This window comes from Castor canadensis, chromosome 4 (assembly GCF_047511655.1).
Source record: "Castor canadensis chromosome 4, mCasCan1.hap1v2, whole genome shotgun sequence".
Lineage (NCBI taxonomy): Eukaryota > Metazoa > Chordata > Mammalia > Rodentia > Castoridae > Castor > Castor canadensis.
The window spans coordinates 45,426,623-45,442,425 of NC_133389.1; positions in this window are offsets into that span (position 1 = coordinate 45,426,623).

Below are 15,803 nucleotides of genomic sequence, written 5' to 3' on the forward strand. Positions count from 1 at the left end.
TTGCTCCACCATCTCTTCTACCATGATGTACTGCTTCCCACAGCCCTAAACAATGGGACCAACAAAGTAGAGACCGAAACTTCTAAAATGGTTAATAAAAATAAACCATTCCTCTTTTGAATATGATTATCTTAGGTATTTTGGCACATTAACAGACACTGACTGACACACTCTGCAATATTTATCAGTTTCTGGTGTAGGTAGAATATTTTTTCCTACCTTCACAACTATATATTACTTGGAATGCACTATGATCAAAATCACAATAGTGGCACTTGCACTGTTCACCAGGGATATTTATGTCATAATTGCTGTAAACAAACTAGTTAACATTTTTACAAACTCTTATGTATTAGGTTCCTATACATAACAGTTTTAAATATAAGGAAACTGAGGCAAAGAGATTTCATGTAACTTGGCTAATGTTTCCTAACTAGGGAACAAAAAAAGTGACCATATGAACAGCAAGCATGTACTACAGCTAAGAAAGAGTTTCTAGGAAACGTTTGGGTTTTTCTTCCAAGATAGGCCTTTTAATTATCAACATTTAAAGTTTTGATATCTAAGTGGAGAGTCTTATATATTCACATCTTATGTACAGACAGAAAATTCAATATTTTTAACTGACTATTAATAGTTAGTAACAACAACAATGAGTAAAACAGCAAATATAATTATTTTATTGTTGAATCTTTTTTTAATTTTACATTTTAGTTTGCATTATTTGATTTTAAAATTCCTCTTGGGAATAAAAGTGCATAATGTGCATTAAAAATACAATTTTTGACCTATGTGTTTGTTTTTATTTTGTAATCTACTTTAAAAATTAGCCCAAAAATGAAGAGGATAAAGGAGGGTGAATATGGTTGATATACTTTCCAGACATGTAAGAAAATGGTACATTGAAACCTGTTGCAATTATTTTAAGAATGGTGAACAGGGGAGGAGGGAGAATAATGGAAGGGATGAACCAAACCAGGATACAGTATATGTATATATGCAAATGTCACCATGAAACCCCCTGTATAACTATCATATACTAATAAAAATGCTTTAAAACATCAGCCCTAGGTTGATTTCTGAATGTTCTTAAACAGATCATTTTCGCTCCTCCACTGAATGTCAGCCGTTGTGCAGGTCACCCAAAGCTTAGTGAACTCTGCTGCAACTCATTAAAGAGCAGACTCCTTTCTAGACATTTGAACTTATGAAACTTGATATTTTCAAACAGTATGATTCCCTGCAATCATAGCAGCATAACACAAATAGAAGCATAACAACAATAACACAAGACTTATTAGGATACAAAAAAATTACTCAAATATCATGCAGTCATTCTGTTTTTGAGGTGGATGCCTGGGAGCATGGGATGGGGAACTTTAAGTGAAGAGTTCTGAGCATTGGGTAGCTGCATCAAGCTGCCAGAGAAGCAAATGGATATTGTAAATGAATCTTACCACCTCACATATAAGAGAAAAAGTTAATAATGTCTAATCAGGGAAGACTGAAAAGAATGTTTGGGAAAATTTTAAAAGAAAACATATAATTAGAACAAGTCATAAGGAGTTTAATGCACATTAGTATGATGCTTTGTAGAGCTATTTTCCTTCTTTTCAACATCTGCTTTTTACTCTGTGGAATAAAATTGGTAAAAGTTTTTGGAGCTTGTTTACAAAAATGTAGCCCACAGATTTATTGCATAAAATCACTTTTGGGCAATTATTCAAAATATGACTTTTTAGGTCCTATCCCAGACTTACTGAATAAGAATATAAAGTGGATGAATCCAAGCTAATTTATAACATTAAAGGCGAATTTTGTGCCCCTGAAAATTTAAGAACCACTGGAATAGAAACTATATATGACCCAGAGATAATTAAAAAAAAAAAAAAAGCATTGCCCTAATGCTGGAATTAGGCTCACCTGGGAATGGTAAATTATGCATGCTAATTAATAAAAGCTATATATGACACACCTATAAACAATATTATACTGAATATGGAAAACCTAGAAACATTTCTTTTAAAATCAAATGATACAAGGGTATCAACTCTTCCCACTCTTATTCATATAGTGATTGACTTCTTATCCAGATCTATAAAGCAAAAGAAAGATATAAAACAGTTAAAAATAAGAAAATAAGAAATTGAAATATTCCTATTTGCAAATGACATGATTACATAATTAAAAGACCCTAAAGACTCCATCAAAAAACTCTTCAATCCAATTAACACTTTTAGCAAAGTAGCAAGACACAAAATCAACATATGTACTCAAATATGTGTATGTATTTGTATACACACTCATAGATTCCAATATAATTTAAATTGTTGGAATTTAAAAAGTAAATAATGAAGTGATCACAATGGTGCATAAAAGTGTAACTACATTTTTCCAGGCTACTACCATGGAAAAGGATAAATGAGAGAATATGTCATTTTCATGATGTATTCACCTATATTCTTCCATATATATGGTTACAAAACCAAACCATCTCCATCAAATCCAGTATTAACATCCAAATCCTAGGACCCTGTCCTTCTCCTTAAAATTAAACTACAGAAATGACATTGGATTCACCACATCTCATCGCCAAAAGCAAATACCAGCAAGAATGAGAAATGACAAATAGCACCAATCCCTCCAGAATCTAGGTGGCCTTCCTTCCTTCTGCCTTACTACAGTCAGTGGCTGTCCTCAAATCATCATTATTTCTCCTATTGTAGTATCTTTGGGCTTCCTTGAGTCCTACTAGTCAAGTTTAGCCATAGCTATGTAATCCAGTATCGTCTATATTTACACAAGAGACATTAAACCATAAGTTATAAATCGGTGGAAGTTGGGAGAGAAACACAAAATATTCAGTCTAAGCCAAAGAAGTCAAGATTTGTTTGAGTCTCATTAATACCCTCCAAAGAAGCAAATATCATAGTGTTTTTTCATAATTTGTTCAGTATTTCATGACAAAAGTTTTTTTAATAATAATAATAACAGCTTGTATTTATATATAATTTGACAGTTTTGAAAATAGTTTCACATAGATTTATTTATTTGATCCAAAATAGAATCAAGTGAGGAAAGCAAGGCATACATAATCACCATTTCACAAATAAGGGAAATGAACAGGATAGTGTTCTTAGTTCACATAGCTAATAGTAGTAATCTGTATTCAGCAACAAAGTCCAAATTTTAAAAAAACTCTGAAAATTTTTATGGTAAATGCTGACCTCTCAGACAAAACCAGATATGGTACTTAAGAAAAGAGATTTTGGCAAACATACTCTATTCACTTTTTCTTTTTTCAGAAGAACTAATGTTACAATTATTGCTGGGCTTTAAATGGCAGCTGTTCAACATTTTCATAGGAGTGCCACTGATAATTAAATAAAATACATGGCAGGAAATAGGTAAATTAGGAATAAAGTGATGGAATTGGAGAACATCATTCTGAGTGAGGTTAGCCTGGCCCAAAAGACCAAAAATCGTATGTTTTCCCTCATATGTGGACATTAGATCAAGGGCAAACACAACAAGGGGATTGGACTTTGAGCACATGATAAAAGCGAGAGCACACAAGGGAGGGGTGAGGATAGGTAAGACACCTAAAAAATTAGCTAGCATTTGTTGCCCTTAACGCAGAGAAACTAAAGCAGATACCTTAAAAGCAACTGAGGCCAATAGGAAAAGGGGACCAGGAACTAGAGAAAAGGTAGTTCAAGAAGAATTAACCTAGAAGGTAACACACACACACACAGGAAATCAATGTGAGTCAATGCCCTGTATAGCTATCCTTATCTCAACCAGCAAAAACCCTTGTTCCTTCCTATTATTGCTTATACTCTCTCTACAACAAAATTAGAAATAAGGGCAAAATAGTTTCTGCTGGGTATTGAGGGGGTTGGGGGGAGAGGGAGGGTGCGGAGTGGGTGGTAAGGGAGGGGGTGGGGGCAGGGGGGAGAAATGACCCAAGCCTTGTATGCACATATGAATAATAAAAGAAAAAAAAAAGAATATGCTAAAAGTAAAAAAAAATAAAAAGGAATAAAGTATACTAAATTTGTACAGTTTGCTATTCACTTTTTCTGATATGATATTTCATTAACTGGATTAATTGTTTGTGACCTGGAAAAAGAGTTATTGTAACAATTTTTTTCCAGGATATCTCAGTTCTAAAGGCCAAACTGAGAATCAGTGCATGAGATAAATTGTTCACCTTTTAGTTCTCCTTGAAACAGAATTTCCACCCTACATAATACATTTTATTTGATGTTCATTGGATATATAAAATCAAGATGATAAGAAATGTAATATTCAAAGTTCAAAATTTTGAAGCTTTGAAGATATAATATTTCTAGATTTACATAGATCATCACCAAAAGAACAATGCAGAATATTGTATATATAAGAACACACCAATACATAGACTTTAAAGGCTGATTAGGAAAAAAACAAGAAAAATTGTCCCAAGTGAAAGATATATTTTTATTACTAGATGGAGTGTAATTGATACTTTTTAAAGAAATGACTTAAAATTAGAGTATAATTCAAGTACGGTAGGAAGTTGAGATTTGCAAAGGATTTCATACACACAAGTGATTCTTTATGCTGCAAGTTCATGCCTAAAAGAGAACATAGAATCAAACCACATGAAAACTGTAGAAAACTAGATCAAGGATTCTTTTTTCGGAATGATATGTATTCAGCAATATGACTGAAATACTTTTACAAACTCAGCAAACTGCTAAGCATTTTGCATTTTTTTATTTGATTTAGTATTAGGGTATCATTTTATTGATGGAAAATTGTACCACTGAAATATTTCTTGCTACAGTCTATTTCAAGATCTCTGGAGGTTTAACTAACTTAAAGTCACTCTTTGGAAAATAGCAGTTGACCTCTGAATAAGTCTTACTTTATAGTGCTGTTTACTTCCAAAAGAAATCAGAGCACAGAAAAGATTTATAAAGTCAATCATATTTTAGAATAATAAAACAATAATTTGTCCAAAAGTTTATGATTATAGTCACTGTCAAAAGCAGGATATGATTTAGGTTGAATTTGAATTGAAATATAATTTAAATGTAAGATTCTCAGTCTATGTAAAGGCTAACATGAATGTTATATAATCCTATAAAAAATAATGCAGTGATCCATGGATTTAGATGCACATTCTGGAAACAGAAGTATTGTGCAAAACACAGAAACAATTCAATGAAATGAACATAATATTGTATCTTTGAGAATTTTACGAGGCCACTAGCAAGTCCAAATAACCCATTTCTTATCCTATGTGACATTTATGATAGGATTTTGGGGTACAGAGTAACAGCAACTGAACTGATATTTGGCAAGTGACATTTCAAAGTAGAAAATTAAATTATGAAGAGGCTAAATGTTGTGCCACAGAACCAGAGGGTTTGGCAGAAGCAGAAGCTCCAAACTCATTTCAGTCAATTCTCCAAAGGATCATTTCACAGTTTATGCAAAAAACCCAGCATTTCAAGAGTAATTAACAGAAGTTAATCCAGATCACTGTCTATGGAATAAACTTCATAAAATTACAAAATGTGAATCAACTGTCTATCATGAAGGAAAAAAAAGACTATCAAAGAAACAGATTGATCACAACTACAAAAACATTAGAACTGTCTGACTTACCCTGATCAGCTGCAAAGTAAATTCACTTCAGCAAATGTAAAATAGATAACAGTAAGTGCTAATACGGAATGTTTATAATCAACATTTTGCTTCACATTCAAAAAAGTATTCCCATTTATATCTTGTCTCTGTCCTATGTAGCAGAGCCGTGTTTCACTGGTGTAAATGAGCCCTCTATAATTTAGGCCAATCATGTGATGCCATGCTTTCTAAATTAAGTCAGGACAGATTTTAAGCCTATCAGAATCTGATAATACAAAACAACATGATCAAATATTCAGTTACAATTAACAATATAAGCAATAGAAGTATTTTGTCAAACATGTTGAGTAAAAATGTGGGTTGAAAGGAAGTTTTCTGCCCATGATATATCATAACCCACTACATTCTTCTTAAGTTCATAGTAACAAAATATTAAGAAAGCTTACTTTGTCTTCTTTGTATCTATCCTTAGAGCTTAAATTTTGTAATTCTACTATCAATTAGCTGCCCAGCCTTGAAAAAGTCAAGTGTATTTCTTTGTGTTGGTGTTGCTGGCTATAAAAACAAGATTATTGCAAAATGCAAAGTCTATAATTTTGATAACTGAAAAATTCCAGTTGTTTTGCAGAACTTTGTTATATTGAATGTCTTGTCTTTCTTGGGCTTTTAGTTAGCTAATGAATGAATGCATTAGACACTTTCTGGCTGGGATTTTACATTGCTTGCATTTTAATTGTTTGGTTCTTTACTGTTTCTATTAGCCCACAGCATTATTTTAGTAAATATTATAACATCAACCTAATAAAATAAACAAATAAAACATCTGTTTTGGTTTAGATGATTTTCAAGGACACTTCTAGCTTTCATACAATATTCAATTTTGATTGTCACAATTATTACACCAACTTCTTACAAAACAATACTGTACCAAATAGTCCTTTCAATCTTATTCAATTTCAGAATTTAGAAACACATCAATTTTATGTTTTATACTACCATTATACTATAAACTCAAATGTCATGACATTTACTTCTCCCATATACTCTGATAGTATAAAATATTTCTTAAAACTAAATATTTGAAGGTCTAGGTAAGCAATTATGAATTGTTGAAATAGACAGAAGATAGTTACACTTATTCCCATTCTTCCTCACTCTGATCTGTCTCCTATAGCTCTTTTCTTTTGCTATTGCTGACACCCAATCATACCTCCAAATAAAAAAACCAAATTTGCCAGATTTCTTTGCATTTATCCTCACTATATATATATATATATATATATCAAATATGAGTCAAATCTATTTAATTCTCTTATTATTCCATTAATAAGCTTGCCATCTTTCCCTGAACTGTTACAAAATACTAACTTCAATTGCTTACCAATATATAATTAACTATTACTTTTGTCAAACTGTACAACAAAGCTGGTGGCCCAAATTAGTAAATCAAATACATGTGATCTAATGATGCATTTTGTTGGGTTTTAAATCTCTTTACATATATATATATATATATTCATCTGTATATGCCTGCATGTACTTGTGTGTATGTATGCCATTTAATAAGTATATTTATTCTCATTTAAGATTGACATGAATACTCTAGTTTACTGTAGACTCCAGTACTTCCTATTGTATTATTCCAAGGCATTTCATGCTTAAGAATGAGAAACAAAACTGAATGTTTGAATCGATCTATGGACAGCCCTCCAGATTTATAAATCAATGAACTGCACAGGCAGTTCCTTCTAATTTTATTCACTGACCAATTTGTTCACCCTCAAGCTCCCTTTGGTTTACACAAAAAGTTCAGTTATCACATCTGCAGGAATTCTCCCACAAAACCTCTACCTCAGGGATTAGGCAATCTGTTAATATTTAGGGTTGCTCTTATGGCTCATAGGTACTTGATTTATTATTCTTCAAACTGTTCTACAAATTTCATACTTCAAAATGCCTGTCATTTCAATGAAACATAACCAACTTGAATAGAAGTACTTTGTCTTTTCATTTCTTAATTCTGTAAATAATCTTATGCCTTTTGCATGGAGATTGAAATCAATGCATTTCATTAAATATGAGTTTTACAAAGAATTTTTAGCTTGAAACATATTCAAATGCACAATGTATTTATAACATATTAATTGGATATATAATGTGTAAGAAGATTAACATAAGTAGTAAAATGAATTAATTGCTAAGAGAATGTTAAAATGTGAAATATGTTTAATAATGTACAGTAAGTGCTCAATACACCCAATAATATATATAATTTCATACTTATATATTTAATATGGCTAATAAAAAATTAACATTTTGAAATGATATATAATAATGACTAGTGACTATTGAATGACATTTTACTCCTCTGTTCACAGCTCTACAATGATTATTCTTTTCTTTTAAAATAAGCTCCAAAATCCTTGCACTACCTTTAAGCCTCACACACTCCAAACATCTTTAGCATCATTTTTCTCTTCTTTCCTTTGCCTATAACACTCTGCCATTACATAACCCATACCTCCCTCACATGACATTACATCTTACCTCAAATAACCTCTTATTGAGAGATTGCATAAAACACCACCCTCTGTTGTTACCGTACTCCATCTTCCAGGGCTGACTTATTCTTTCTAGCACTATCCTCGTTCAGTATGGTATGTGTATGTTTGCTCCTATGAGAGCTGAGTCTCTCAACATAACACAAGCTCCACCAGGGCATGCACCTTATTGTTTCATTTTCTGGAAGTACGCGGTGGTGCTGAGAATACATACTGATTCAATATATTAGAGTTTCACATCAGCTTAACATTTCTTAGAACTCATTTTGAGAAATGCAGCTCAAAGTCATTTTCTAAAATACATAAACAATTTCAACCTTACCTTATTTAGCCGTATTTTCACTAAACAAAACTCTGCTCATCTTCACTAGTTATACTTAATCCATATGCAACAAAATTTAAAGCAAGGAAGAAATGGAGATGTATATAAATGAACTTTAAGTAAATTTTGAAAATGTTGTAACTTTAGCTAAATCACTTATCCATCCATATTTATTTGTCTAAACATGTCACCTAAATATTCCCCTGCAAAAAATGAGGAACTAGGTTCTTTAGCATATAATTTAGCAATATTTTTTGGGGGGGTTGTTTGTTTGTTTCTCATGTGTTTAATGTACTTTTTTTTGTTTATTCTTATGTGCATATAATGTTTGGACCATTTCTTTCCCCTACCGCCCACCTCCTCCCTCTCCCCCCACCCCCTTGCTTCCAGGCAGAAACTGTTTTGCCCTTATCTCTAATTTTGTTGAAGAGAGAATATAAACAATAATAAGAAGGACAAAGGGTTTTTGCTAGTTAAGATAAGGACAGCTATACAGGAGATTCCTCGCATTGCTTTCATGTACATATGTGTTACATTCTAAGTTGATTCTTCTCTAACTGACCTTTTCTCTGGTTCCTGGTCCCCTTCTCCTATTGGCCTCTGTCACTTTAAAGTTTCTGCATTAGTTCCTTTGCATTGAGGACATCAAATACTATCATGTTTTTTGGGTTTCTTACCTATCCTCATACCTCCCTTGTGTGCTCTCACCTCATCATGTGATCAAAGCTATAGTTTTAAAGCACAAATACTTTATGCAAACTTAAGATCATTTATAAGCCTACCATAGATTCTATTTCCCATAGATATGTTCTGAAATCTCTCTTATATATCTATGCTTTGATTAGAATAAAGCTTTGATTAGAATAGCATTTGACAATTTTTGAATTTTCAGCCTTCTCATCATAAATTTCTATCTCAAATGAGTTTAATTGAAGTAGATTTTAACTACCAATGCCATAGAATGTAATAATAAGTCAAGAGCTTATCTCTACCCTCAAGTACATCTCCACTCATTATGCCTTATTTTTTATATTGCATTAAACTACAGGAAAGGTGAATCAGACATGTCATCAAGATTACCAAGGTTTAAAAATCAAGACAATGAGTAAAAAAGGTATACTGAAATATGTCACAGTGGAACCCAACTATGCTTGCATCTTAATAAATCCTTTATGAGCTATATTGATTAAGAAAGCTTGTCAATCATTAAAGGATGTTTCATAAAGATATTGAATGTGTTAGGATATTTTAACATAAGAACAACTGAAATAAGCTGTCAACATATGTTTAAATGACAATCAATCAACTACTGTTTATTCAGTAGTGTTGACTTAAGAACTACTAAAAATGTAAAGATAATAACCATAACTCTTGCTAAAAAATTCCCAGAATTCAAGTTGGAGTATAACATTTGTACAATTAAGTTGTGTATGTTACTATTAAGTTTCTTTACTTGTAAATAGGTAGCAAACCTAGTTTATTTATAAGGATTCATTTTCCCCTTTTCTCTCTCTTTTAAACTTTATTAATTTACATGATTAAATAAGAGCTATAGAAGTATAAAGTATTAAGAAATTCTTTAAAATATGTTTATATAACACCAGGAATTTATTGTATTTGTTTCCATGCAGTGTTATGGAAAACAAGCTGATATGAATTTATATTCCTCCTAATTTTTAAAAACAATATAATACTGTGTTTTCCCTTCATTTTTTCAATTAAAAGTGACTTCTGAAAATGCAATGCTTGGGCTGGAGAAGTGGCTCAAGTGATAGAGCTTACCGAGTATAAATCCCTGAGTTCAGACACCAGGATCACCAAAATAAAAAAAGGGGGGGAAATAAAAATGCAATGCATTACCATTCTGTTCTATAGCTACATAATATTTCAAAATGTGGATTTAACCAATCCCTCATAAGTGGATAAAGGTGATCAAAGTTCAATGACAGCCTAGCATTATAAAACTTACATAATAAGTGTACAAATTGATATCATGAAGGTACAAACCAAAGGTATAGACCACAACTGCAGGTAACTGTCACATGCTGAAATAAAACATTAATATGTATCTTTCCTTGCTAAAACACAAATCAGAGCAATATGTTAATGCTTTGACTATCAAATAATGATTTTTGTCATATTCTATTAATCTCCTAAGGTGTAAACACTATACATACATTAGGTCGCATAATTCTTAGTGTAATTCTGAGACAAAATAAAAGAATTTAAAGCTGACCAAATGGTTGGTCAAAGATAAAGATTTTTGCCTTCATCATGTAATTAGGAATTACAAAAGTAGGATCTTTATAAAAATTTTTAAGACTCCAAAACCCAACAGGCAGAGCTTCTATGTAGATAGGTCATGTAAAAATCCCTCTACTTTCCAATATCAAACAAAAATTCGATGAAATATGAATATTACTTCTGAGCTCATTCAATCATCAAATGTCCAGCACAGTTTCTTCAAATTCTTCACAGTGGTAGCTCTATGTTCACTGATATCAAGTGACTTTCACATTTCCAGAATATTTTTTCTCTTCATCTTCTGATTGACACTTATATTTTAGTCTAGGCAACATAGGGTGGATTAGAAATTAAGAAAGCCTAGTCCTTCAAACACATTGTTAAGTGTTGCTTAATTTGGTAGTTATAAAATATTCCCAGAAAGTTGTGAGTCAAACTCAATTTTATTCAAAAAATAATTATTGCAGACTTTAATAAATTTCAGTTCCCTCCTTGTTTTACTTGTTCATTGAAGGTTCCCTGAAAAATGTCCCCTGAGTAATTTGATAGACCAATACTTTTAAAATCTTTCTATGTGATAAAGATTCTACCACTGTAGTGAATGCATTAAATCACTACTGTGACATTTCCCCTTATAGCAAAGAAATACACATTCTATGATTAGTATGTGATCTAAATGCATGTATATTCTAATTATATTTATATATATACACAAATAGCATATATACATTCATATACATGAATATCTTATATTTTCCAAAGTTATTTTGAGTATTTTTGCAAATTATCTCATTGAAGCCATTTGCTAAGTTCTATATTTTAACAAAGGGTCTGTCTTATACTTTATGACATCTGTAACATTAGATAGAAAACAAGGACAAGCTAAGGATGAAATAAGAGAGTGGTGGGTATTGAGAATAGGCACCTGAATCCAATATTCCCAAGGCCTAATTGTTCTTTGCAAGGTATTAATCCCTTCTTCAAAGAGTCTCCCAGTCTCTAATCCTAGAGTTACAGAGAGCATGGATAGCAGATATGCGGATGAAAAATGGCTCCCTATGCAACTCTAAAATATAAGAGCTATCTTGTGGAGTTTAAGTATGGGCCACACCACTGCTGTCTTTGAGACACTGTCCTTAAGGTTATCATGACAGCAGTAGGCAAACAGCTGTGCTCCATCCAGAGGCAAACTTCACTAAATGATTACCATGACAATGCAAAAGGAAAGACAAAACAGTTTATTTCTTATGTTAATTCTTGCTACTCACGTTGAGGGCACCGCAGTGAACTAAGGTAAGATCATGGTTATCTTAGTCAGTAAAGGTTTCCATAACAAAGCACCATGAAATGACAGAAGTTTATATTTTTCATAGTTCTGGGTCCTGGGAAGTCCAAGATCAATTTGTCACCCAATTTGAGTTTTGGTGATGGCCATCCTGCTGGCTTGCAGATGAGAATCTTGCTGTGTCCACACATGATAGAAAAAAAGGAGAGAAGGTTAGAGCGAGATAAAGAGAGCTCACTGTTGGAGTCTCTTATAGTAAGAAATACCCTTATGGCTTCATTTAACTTTAATTATCTCCATCAAGACCTGCCAAACATAGTTATATTGGGGGTTGGGGCTTCAACATGTGACTATTGGGGAAATACAAACATCCAGTTTGTAACAGGGGCTAACTTAGTTATCACCATGGACAATTAGTAATCACCATGGACAATTTCATCAACAATCATATCCTTTGAAGATGATTTTTATTTCCCTAATATTTGGTGAAAATGTAGGAAGACATCCACCCAAAATAAAACCTCCTCTAAAAGTTAACATTGACTAAAATAATATCAAAGCAAAAAAGTAAATGAGAACAAATGATGTTTTATAAAAATCTTTAAACTTTCATAGATTAAATGAATTGTATACATATTGTCCAATTATACATTTGAGACATATATGCAAGAGAATTTCTAATTTAAGATAACACTTCCATGGTATATGATTTTGTATAAATTTTTATTTTATAGGTGGCTTTGCAATTTTGAAATTTTTATAAGATTATTATCATGCAGAAGGTATTGAAGGACTGAAGGACGGACTGCGGGAGGTCCCAAAAGGCGATACAGTCACAGCTGTACAGCAAGGACCCTTAGAAACTCCAGTAGCTTTCCTACAGAGACTTAAGGATGCTTTACAAAAGCATACCAACATTATACCAGAGTCACAGGAAGAGGAAGTCATCCTAAAAGATAAATTCCTAACACAGTCAGCAGCAGATATCCGTAAAAAGCTTCAGAAATTGGTGGCTGAAGGGAGCAGAGATCTGGACCAATTGGTCCATGTAGCCACATCTGTATACTTTAACAGGGACTTAGAAAAAGAAAGGAAGGACCTGGAAAGGGAAAAGAGAAAAGATAAGCGGCAGGAGGCTCTGATCACAGTGCTCAGAGAGGCTCGCCCAGGGCAAAGTCCAAACCCCAGGACATGCTTTCAATGTGGACAGGCAGGCCATTTTAGGAGGGAGTGCCCCCCGGAGAAAGCTACCTCCGGGACCCTGCCCCATTTGTCAGGGAAAACATTGGAAGGCACACTGTCCCCCGTTCCCAGGGGAAACGAGGTCAGAGCCTCCCACCCAATGACGGGTCCCAGGGCCTCCCATACAGGCTTCTGTAACCACTGTAAAAGCAGAAGAGCCCCAGATTAAGCACAAGGTCAGCCTCCTTATCAGTACTGGAGCCAACATCTAAGCTATTCCTTTCTCTCCCGGACCCAGGTCCTCCAAAAAATTACTGTTCAAGGCATATCAGGCCAGCCTCTAGAGCATTATTTCACTCAGTCTTTAGCCTGCTCCTGGGGAGATTTCCATGTCTGTCACTCCTTTTTAATTGTCCCAGAAGCCCCTACTCCTCTGCTAGGGCAAAACCTTCTATCCAAACTGGGGGTACAGCTACTTTTACCCCCAGGAGAGTACTTTTGCTTGCCACTAATAGAGAGGAACAAGTAGACCCCATGGTGTGGATGGATGGACGCACTGTGGGATAGGCACAAACAGCTGCCCCAGTCCCAATTCATCTCAAGTACCCCTCCTGGTTTCCCCATCGAAAACAATATCTTTTAAAGCCACAAGTTAAGGAGGGGCTAATTACCATAATCAAAGACTTAAAGAGACAGGGACTGCTAATAGAATGCTCCAGCCCATATAATACTCCTATTCTCGGTGTCAGGAAGGGACTAACAAATGGAGGCTAGTCCAGGATCTCCACCTGATCAACAAAGCAGTAGTGACTCCACCTTGTAGTTCCAAATCCCTATATTCTTTTAGCCCAAATACCTCCAGGTACTACTTACTACTCTGTCCTGGATTTAAAAGATGCCTTCTTTTGCATTCCCTTACACCCTAAAAGTCAACCTATCTTTGCCTTTGAGGACCCCACAAGAAAGTCTGGACAGGTCACTTGGACTGTCCTCCCCCAGGGATTCAGAGACAGCCCCCACCTCTTTGGGTTAGCTCTAACCCAAGACTTGGCAGTATGGCAATAACCACAAGCTACTCTGCTACAATATGTAGATGACCTCCTGCTCTGTGGACCAAATGAGCCTGTCATTTCACGAGCCACTGAGTCCTTACTAAACTTCTTAGCAGATAGAGGTTATAAAATCTCTAAAGAAAAAGCCCAATTGTATCAGTCTAGGTTTACATATTTAGGTCTTGTCCTGGAGAAAGAAATGAGGTTTCTAGGAGAAGACAGAATCCTTCCAATCCTGACGTTTCCTCTACCTAAAACTCTAAAACAATTGAGGGCCTTTTTGGGTATCACAGGATACTGTAGAATTTGGATCCTGAGATATGCAGATCTAGCCAGACCTTTATATCAAATCCTTAAGGAAGTACAGATGGATACCCAGCCCTTTATTGAATGAGATGACAAGTCAGAAAATGCATTCCACAGGTTAAAGAAGGCTCTTATGACAGCTCCCGCCCTGGGTCTCCCAGTACAAGACAAGTTTCAATCATATGTCTATGAAAAGGGAGGACTGGCCTTGGGCATGGTGACTCAGCTTCAGAGCATCACTCCCCAGCCAGTAGGTTACTTAAGCAAAGAGTTAGATCAGGTAGCCAAGGGATGGCCAGGATGCCTCAGAGCAATGGCCACAGTAAGCCTTCTAGTGCTTGAAGCTCAGAAACTTATCCTAAACCACCCCCTAACGGTTTATATCCCACACAACCTAAGGGGAATTTTAAACTCAAAAAGAGAACTTTGGCTATCTGACAGCTGTCTACTTAAATATCAGGCCCAGGTTCTGGGAGGGACAGAAATAACTTTAAGGACCTGTCAGAGCCTAAATCCTGCATCCCTTCTACCAGAGGCAGAGGGAAATCCTGAACACTCATGTGAGGAGGTACTTATGGAAAATTATGCTGCCTGACCTGACTTAACTGATCAGCCCTTAAAAAACCCAGATCTAGAATTATACATTGATGGCAGTTCCTTTGTCAAGAATGGTGTCAGACATATAGAGTTTACAGTTGTGACAGAATTTGGCATCCTCAAATCAGGTCCTCTTCCTCCTAATACAAGTGCTCAATTGGCAGAATTAGTGGCCCTAACAGAAGCCCTAAGACTGTCAAAAGAACAGAGAGTCAACATCTATACAGATTCTAAGAATGCCTTCCTGACCTGCATGCTCATGCAGCCATTTGGAAGAAAAGAGAAATGCTAACTACAACAGGAACAGCTTCCCATAGGGATAAAAGGGAAGTTACTTTAATAGTTTTAGAGATAACAGCGTTAGTTGCAGCCCTTGCTGAAATCAGCTATGGGGTAATTGCCAATCATGTAACTGCAAAAAACCTAACCAAAGTGGTAGAGGACACCTCAGACCAGGTAGGCCTTGCCATTAAGGACATGCAAAGGTCTTGCCTGTATGGTAATGGACCACCGCCTGGCCCTAGATTTTCTTTTGGCCAAGCAAGGGGGATGGGGTATGTGCCATTGCCAATACCTCCTGTTGCACATATGTAAATACTTCAGACATTGTAGAG